The following is a 7,933-nucleotide window of genomic DNA, read 5'->3' as shown; positions in this document are numbered from 1 at the left end:
ACTTTCTCTATGCATGGCTGCCCTTGAACCTGACCCAGAAATTGCAGCTAGTACAAAATGTGGCAGTGTACCTGTTGACTGGAACATCTAAGCAGGCATACATTCAGTCAGTGCTGCACCAGTTGAGTACCGGATCAGGTTCAAGGTTATGGTATTAACCTTTAAGACCCTATGTGACCAGGGACCAACATACTTGCAGGACCACCTCTCCCCATACATTCCCCAGAGAGTGTTACAATCATCAGAACATTATCGTCTGGTCATCCCCTGCCTTACTTAGCCTCAATCAGAACTAGGGCTTTTTTCAGCCTGGTGGACCATGCTTCCAATTGAGATCAGGGCCCTGAGGGGCCTACTGCAATTCTGCTTCATGAGACAAGATTTTCTTTTACAGCATCCATGCTGATTCTTCCACATTAGCTTTTGTTTATCAATGTGCCTACTAATGTTATCTTTAATAATGGATTCCACCAACTTACCCAATACTGAGATTAGAATGAAGAGCCTGTAATTTTCCAGATCTCCTCTGGAACCGTTTTTAAAGATGGGGGTTACATTAGCTAACTTCCAGTCCTCAAATCTCCAGCCCCTCATAGAACCTTGCTGGGAGATTTTAGGCATTATCGTCTTAACCCACCTCACAGGGTTGTTGTGGAGATAAAATGAAAGAGAAGAAAGTGCTGTAAGCTGCTTTTGGTCCCACTGGGGTGGAAGGTGGAGCATAAATGAACTCCATTCATTTATTAATAAGTAATCAAGTGACACACATTCTTATGTGAATAGGTCTCCTGTGTCAAATGTAGCCTAGGTTGGAGAAAACATTTGCTTTTATCTTCTTTTCCCCTCATCAGATTGCTTTCCAGTTGTTAAGGATGCCGTTTCAGGGAAACATGCTTGAACGAGGCATACAGTCGTATCACAGCTGGACCATCTGTGTGCCTTATCATGCTGCAACGGTCTCCAGCAATTCTTGCATTCCCCACTAATACCAAAATGAAAATCACTGCTCTTTATCGGATTGTAGCGCTGAAAAATGAGGTGCATTTTACACATATGCTTACAGGCAGATTAAGATATACAGGGCGTGGAGCACACTGTGGAACAGAAATCCGTTCTGCTATCAGATCAAATCATTTAGTACTATAAAGGTTCTGAGTTTCATCTGGTAACCTATATGTACTTCCTAATTACCATTCATCAACTTGGCATTTTACAGCTTTTCCCTATGTTACTTTGGAGCTCTTCAATAGATGCCTCTAGAAGTTACATCCATTTTTTTTCCATACTGGAGGCTATGGAAGTCTGTTTCTGAGCTCAGCCCCCTCTCCCCCTCAAACAATTGCAGCTGGTGTCTGTAGGAAAGGGCTAGTGCAGCACAGTGAAATCAATCAAAGTACTGTCTGCATGGAGAGTAGGGACACTGGAGAGGCTGAGGCTCAGGTGAAGAGCCTCTGATTGAATGCAGAATGTCACAGGATCAGTGCTCAGTGTCTCCAATTAAAAGAGCGTGAGAAGTAGGTAATGTGAAAGACCTCTGCCCGAGACCTGGAAAACCACTGCCAGTCTGAGTAGACAATACTGATTTTGATGGACCAAGGATCTGATTCAGGATAACTCAGCTTCATGTGTTCATCTGGCATTGGTAGCCAGGTATGGCCCGCATTCTCTTTGCTGACACCAAGCAGGGAGCTGATTGTTTTGTTTTGTTTGCCAAACAGTTTTGGTTGTTAGTGAAGAATTCGAGCCTGTTGGTCAGATCACTTTTCACATATTGAAATAGTACAATACAGCGCAATCAGCAATATTGTACACATGTGCCCAGGGCCGGCTCTGCCACTAGGCGAATTGGGCAATTGCCTAGGGTGTCAGCCTTCTGGGTGCATCAAATTGGGCACTGCTATGTGACTTGGTGACATTACCAGTGTGTGCAGGGGGCACCAGAAGTTAGCTTTGCCTAAGGTGCCAGACAATCTAGGGCTGGCCCTGCATGTGCCAATGGGAGTTTCTCACCCCTACCCTCACAGATCCATCATCCTTGCTTGTTGCTTGGCAGCCAATCATATAAACAAACAGTGAGCAAATTAATCAGTTGACTAGTGATTATAAATTGGGTGTCCCCAGCCTTTTTGAGCCTCTGGGCACCCTTGGAATTCTGATACAAAGTGGTGGGTGCAACAACAAAATGGCTGCTGCAGGAGGCAGCGCCAACCACAAAAAGTCAATGAGTGAGCGTGTGCATAATGCGAATAGCGACTTTTCAACATTTGAAACAGAAGCTCTGTTTAACAGGATGCCTTTCAAAACACACAAATTATTTTAAAATATTTCCTTGCATACAAACAGCTTGCTTCCAGTCACACGTGAAGATCCTTGTGCTGTGGTGGCATCTGCTACTGAAGGAATGTTTTTAAAAACCTGCACAGCCAATTAAATCAGAAGCCCTGCCGGGCAAAAGCTCCATCTGGCCCTGCCCTCTTTCTAAAGACACTTGGTGTCAGTGGGAGCCATCACAGTACACTGGGGAAGCCATTATAAATTTTAAAAACTTGTATTTTTTTCAGTGCTTGTTTTTGTTACCAGGGTTATTTAGCACATGCATATTTTCGCTCTGCCTTATGAGAGTTGTTTTTGGGTTTTTTTTAAAAAAAGTATACTTCCTGTATCCTTTAATTGCCTGATCTGTCCATCCATGAGCCTGAGGGACACTGAGTTTCACCTGCCACACAGATGTGGAAATGGCTTGCAAAGGAGAAGGAAGTGAAACTGAAATACCACAGCTACTGCACAGTTGCAAAAATATTAGGAAGTTGTGCAAAGTATATAGTGGTGAGATGCTCACCAGTAGGGATGGGCACAAACCAGGAAATTGGAGGTTTAACCTGGTAGTGGGGTCACATGAACCACAAACCTCCCCATTTATCAAATCGGTTTGGGGGAAGTTATGAGATCTTCCATCCCTCCTTTCTGCTGGGAGCAGCTTCCCAAGGCCAGCAGAATAGGAGAGGAAGGGCAAGATTTTGCAAAAAGTCATTTTGCAAGTGGCGCTGCATGCAAGTAAAGTCCAGGTGGTTAGTTTACCTGCAAGTGGTGAACTCACCACTTGGATTTCATTCATGCAGTAGGCCCACTTGCAAAAGCCATTTAAAAGGAATGCTTGGAAGCAGGAGGGATGGGAGCAAAAGGAATTGCTGAAATGGCTTGTGTCTGTTTCAGCCTAAGAGCTGATGGGCACACCAGCTCCACTGTTAGGCTGAAATGGATGCAAGCCATTTCAGCCATCACTCTTGCTACCCCTTGCTTCCCACCATGAACCCCACAAACCTCCAAAACCATGTGGAGGGTTGTGGGAAGGTCCTGGATAGGGATGGGTACAAACCGGCCATGTCCATCAGGAAATTAGGTTCGTGATGAGGTTTGTGCCCCCTCCCCCACTCGCCAGATCAGATCCTCAGCTCAGATCTGATTAGATGTTCAGTCAACAGGGGATCATAGCTCTCAAACACAGTATGTTTTCCAACCAATCCTATTCACTGTAAACTTCACAGCATCCCTGAAAAAACAGATGCATGAGCCAAGCAGAGCGAGCCACACCAAGCAAGGAAAAACAGATCAAGTCAAGGCAAAGCCAAGCAAGGTATCATAAGGCAGCTAACAATAGTAATAGCAACAGCTAACTTCCAGTGAAAGCTGGATGTTGTAATGTATTGCCAAACTACATATTACAAGTTTACCATAGGGACTAGCATGGGACCATATTACAGTTGTGAGGTCTCAATAGCAACTCCATTTAGAAGCACCAGAGGGACTTGGAATGGGAAGCTGGAGCTCCTGCCCCCCCACTCCCACATACATATACTGTTTTCCTGAGTTAAAACTGTTTCAGGGATTTCTCCTACAGTTGCCACTGGACACTTGCAGATGGAATATGGGGTCACATGAATCACAAACCTCCCCATTTATCAAATCAGTTTGGGGGAATATATGAGATCTTCCCTCCCTCCTTTCTGCTGGGAGCAGCTTCCCAAGTCTCCATACCAAAGTTGTGCCCACTACTGAGTTGGTGAGGTAGGCAGCTGCTTGGAGTGCCATCTCATGGGAGGGACAGCTCCAGCAGGCCTACCTTAAACTCCTGTGGGCTTGGCTTGCACGCCCTTGCTGTGTGCCCTGCCACCACCACACTTGCCCTCACTGCTGCCTGCCTCTAGCTCTGAACAAATCAAGCCTGGATTCCCTCCCATTTGACTCAGGACAATGAAAGCCAAACCAGCTCTCCCCGTCGGTTGGTGCTGCCACCAATGTACTGTGAAAGGGCTCAATTTGATGCTTGGTCTCCGGGCTGCAGTGGCAGTAATGGCTGGACATAGTCCCGGAGGAGATGTGCAGAGAGTTCTTATGAGGTTGAGATACTCCTGTTCTCTCAAGGCCTGGCAAGAAACCAATGATGGGGCTTTGTTGTTGTAGCTGAGGGCCCTGAGGTCTCTCCCACTGAATCTGAGGAAAGAGGCAAAGCAACTTATGCCATATTGACATTCCTGTCTCTTGGGTTATCCCTGTTACAGGGGTCTCTGTACTACTGAAGCCCTAATCTCCTCTGTCTCAAAGTCTTCTGATTTCTCCCTAGATGGAGCACGGTAGACTTCTGGCCCCGTGACAACATCATATTCACACACACTGGAGAATGGCTCGAACTTCAGCAATCAGGGAACATTATAAGACAACCACAACAATGATTTTAGAGTCAGACCTTCTGGAGCTGAATTGTACCATGGTACCAGCTGGGAGGGGGGTTAGAAGAAGGGGATAAATCTAAGGTAACATTTCCCCCCTTCCAGATCAAGTTTGATGATTAACAAAAATCTGGATGAAATTTGATAGGAGCCAAAAACATTTATGGAGTCTTCTATTGGGTTCTACACTTTCTCCGAACTGTTCATGGGGATGATATTTTAAAATTATTATTATTTCTTGTATATGTTGTCTCAAACATGACACACCCTCCATTTTTGCTTTTGCTTTTCTCCTGTATGATTCTGATTCTAACGCACCAAATTTTCCTCTTAGAATATATATATTGTTCAACATCAAATATTGTGCATCAATAAATAAGCCTTAGGTATTATATACATATTACACATGTCTAGATACTGTACATATAAAAACAGTAAAAGGTGTACTTAAAAACAATACAAGATTCACAGACAATTCAAACAGAACTACAAAACCAACAGGAAAAAAAATCAGGGAACAGAAACTCTTAAGGGAAAAAAATATAAAAGGGAACTGGAGCCATCCATTCATCTCTAGTTCTATCTCCTCTGTGATAACTGGACCCTCATCCACAAGCTATGAAATGTGTTCTTTCTTCCTTACCTTGCCTTTCTTTTCATTAGCTTGGCAATCTCCAGCTCTCTCATGGATGTTGTCACTGCATATCCAGAAATGCTAATCCAGCATTAATATAGACATTTCTTGCACATATGGCCTATGCTACATCGATTTAGACAAGCATTCATCATGAACTAATTAAAACTCTCTTTTCTGCTTAATTATTGGTCTCCAATGATATTAGATGAAGACAATGTATATCTCCACAAGTTGACAGGCGTGTGCACTCTGGCAACAGTGATAGCTGTCATACACTTGGTGATTTCAATTTTCTTTCAAAATTATGCTGGAGGAAGCACTTCTGCAACGCCTTGAGAAAAATAAAATTAAATACAGAGAGAGACAGTTGAGAACAGCTGCTGATATTGATTCTATGAATTTGAAACTTTATGAAACCATAGATGGATACATTTGACACAGGCTTATATCTGGAAGAATTTCAGACTTTAAGCAAACAACATCTGTTAATATTGACTTTTGAAGTGGGGTAAGGGATTACACTGGAATTTTCCAAAGAATTACAATCAGCAATTGATTGAAAGGTCTGTTTTGAGAAGGAAAGGTCTGTTCTGGGAAGGAGAGAATCAAATGCACAACAGAAGGTTACACTGCCTAATTTCTTTCTTAATGTGCAAGATAAACAGAAACAGTATCAATGTCTTTATAAAGACAACTGAAGTCAATAATGAGGCCTCAGTGAGGTGGTAAACCTTTATCTGGGATATACTACTGCCCCTACCTCCCCCCACAAGAAGGAAAAATTAAGCTAAATGCCTTCTCCTTTAACTCCTTGAACTAAAGGGCAAAGAATACCTCTTGGGTAATGTTGTTTTAGAAGGCATTGCTTCCATATTCCATATTATAGACAGAATAATTCTGCAGAAAGTTCATCTCTTATAATCAAATCAAAGAGGAAAAAATCCCACATGGGTACAAACTGTACCAAACTATTATCACCAGCAGTCTGAGACTGCCCCTTCAATTGCCTTGGCAGTTTATCCTCCAGTTCCTGCCATCCCATCCCACCTCACCTACTTTCTCTATCTGGTCTGCTCTCCAGGACCTGGAACAGTTAATCCTCCTTCCTTCCTTTTCCTTCAAGCATCTTTAAAGTGTGTGAAAAGCTGCATATGGCCAGTTGGGCTTTCCAAATTCATATGGAGGCAGAGATGCCTCACTTCATCAAGTTGCAGAGTTGGCCAAGACCAATATTAAGGTTATAGAAATGTTTGGGATATTACATAACATCAGTCACAAAATCAAAGACAATAATGTTGATAGTCAATAGGTTCAGGAAACAAAAAAGGAAATACTTCTTTATCAACAAATAACCAAAGGCTATGAATGTACATTACTTTAAAGCAGGTTCATCATTCTTCCCTTGCTACCAGATGCTTTTAAGGCATCATCAGAGGAAAACCTTTATGCCCTGTTTTTTTGGCCCTCCAGGGCCAAAGAAGTTGTTGGACTAGACAGATGATTGGTTTGTTGCAGATGGGCTTGTATGTTCTTATGAAAGGAAACATGTTTTTGTGAAACATTGTGGTTTCAGTAAGTGTTTGTAGGACACTCAAGTATACCTGGACCCTTTTTAGTTGGATATGCCGGGGATTGAACCTGGGACCTTCTGCTTATCAAGCAGATGCTCTACCACTGAGCCACCATCCCTCCCGAACAGGCCTTATTCCTAGTTAATTTCACGGTTTTTCTCCTCCTGTCATGATACAAGTGATTGTCTCCTCCAATTTATCTTGTGATAGGTTTCATAAAAATAAAGTGACTGACCCAAGGTCATCCAGTGAGCTGCATCACAAATGGAGATTTCAGTCCAGTGCCCCAAGTTCTGATCTGATATTTTAGCCATTATACTGCGACTACAAAAGTTATGTACATCAAAAATGGGCATTTTATTTCAAGCCTTTTTCTATGCCCTTTTCATTGGTTTTCATTTGTTGTCATTCTGAGCTCTTCAGTTTCATTCATTTTGTTACTGTTGATCCCAACTAATTGCTTCTTTTTATAACATTATACACAATTGCCACTCCAATTTACACTCTTCATGCATTATATGCTATTTATAGGCAACTGACACAATGATAACATTAAGTATGTAAATTTAATGAGAAAAGTTCGCAGTGCTGTGAAGCAGACAACTGTACAAAAATTAATACTCAGGTTCAATTTGTACAAGGGAGAAAAATGGTATCTTAAAGGGGATTCTGGAGATGAAATTGTTGGGAAGTGAAATCCGACAGCATTCCTGTCCACCTTTGAATCAATGTAGATCTGCAAATCACAAACTATTCACCAGGGCACACTTATGAGCTGTGTGTAGACGTAAAAGGTAAAACTTTTTAAAAGTATCTTGTGAGGTCAAAGTATTCATCCACAGAAAAGGCTATCCACTACTATCTACAGAGCATACTGTTCTTGCCTTCTTTCTTTAAACCTAGCTTTGCCTTTGTAAATCTTTGCTAAATACACTTTTGTCATCTCTCTTCACCAGGTAGAACAAAGTTTGAGTCCAGTAGCACATTTAAAGACCAAG

At 42.4% G+C, this 7,933-nt stretch overlaps 1 non-coding gene across 1 annotated transcript; it reads right to left on the bottom strand.

The window, feature by feature from the left end:
• Positions 1–6,981: 6,981 nt before the first annotated feature.
• On the bottom strand, positions 6,982–7,052 carry TRNAI-GAU (transfer RNA isoleucine (anticodon GAU)). Its single transcript has one exon. It is a non-coding gene; the product is annotated as a tRNA-Ile (tRNA).
• Between the last annotated feature and the right edge of the window lie 881 nt (positions 7,053–7,933).

This window comes from Heteronotia binoei, chromosome 11 (assembly GCF_032191835.1).
Source record: "Heteronotia binoei isolate CCM8104 ecotype False Entrance Well chromosome 11, APGP_CSIRO_Hbin_v1, whole genome shotgun sequence".
In the NCBI taxonomy this organism is placed as follows: domain Eukaryota; kingdom Metazoa; phylum Chordata; class Lepidosauria; order Squamata; family Gekkonidae; genus Heteronotia; species Heteronotia binoei.
The sequence above is the reverse complement of the archived record's forward strand: the minus strand, read 5'-3'. Positions and strand labels throughout refer to the sequence as shown.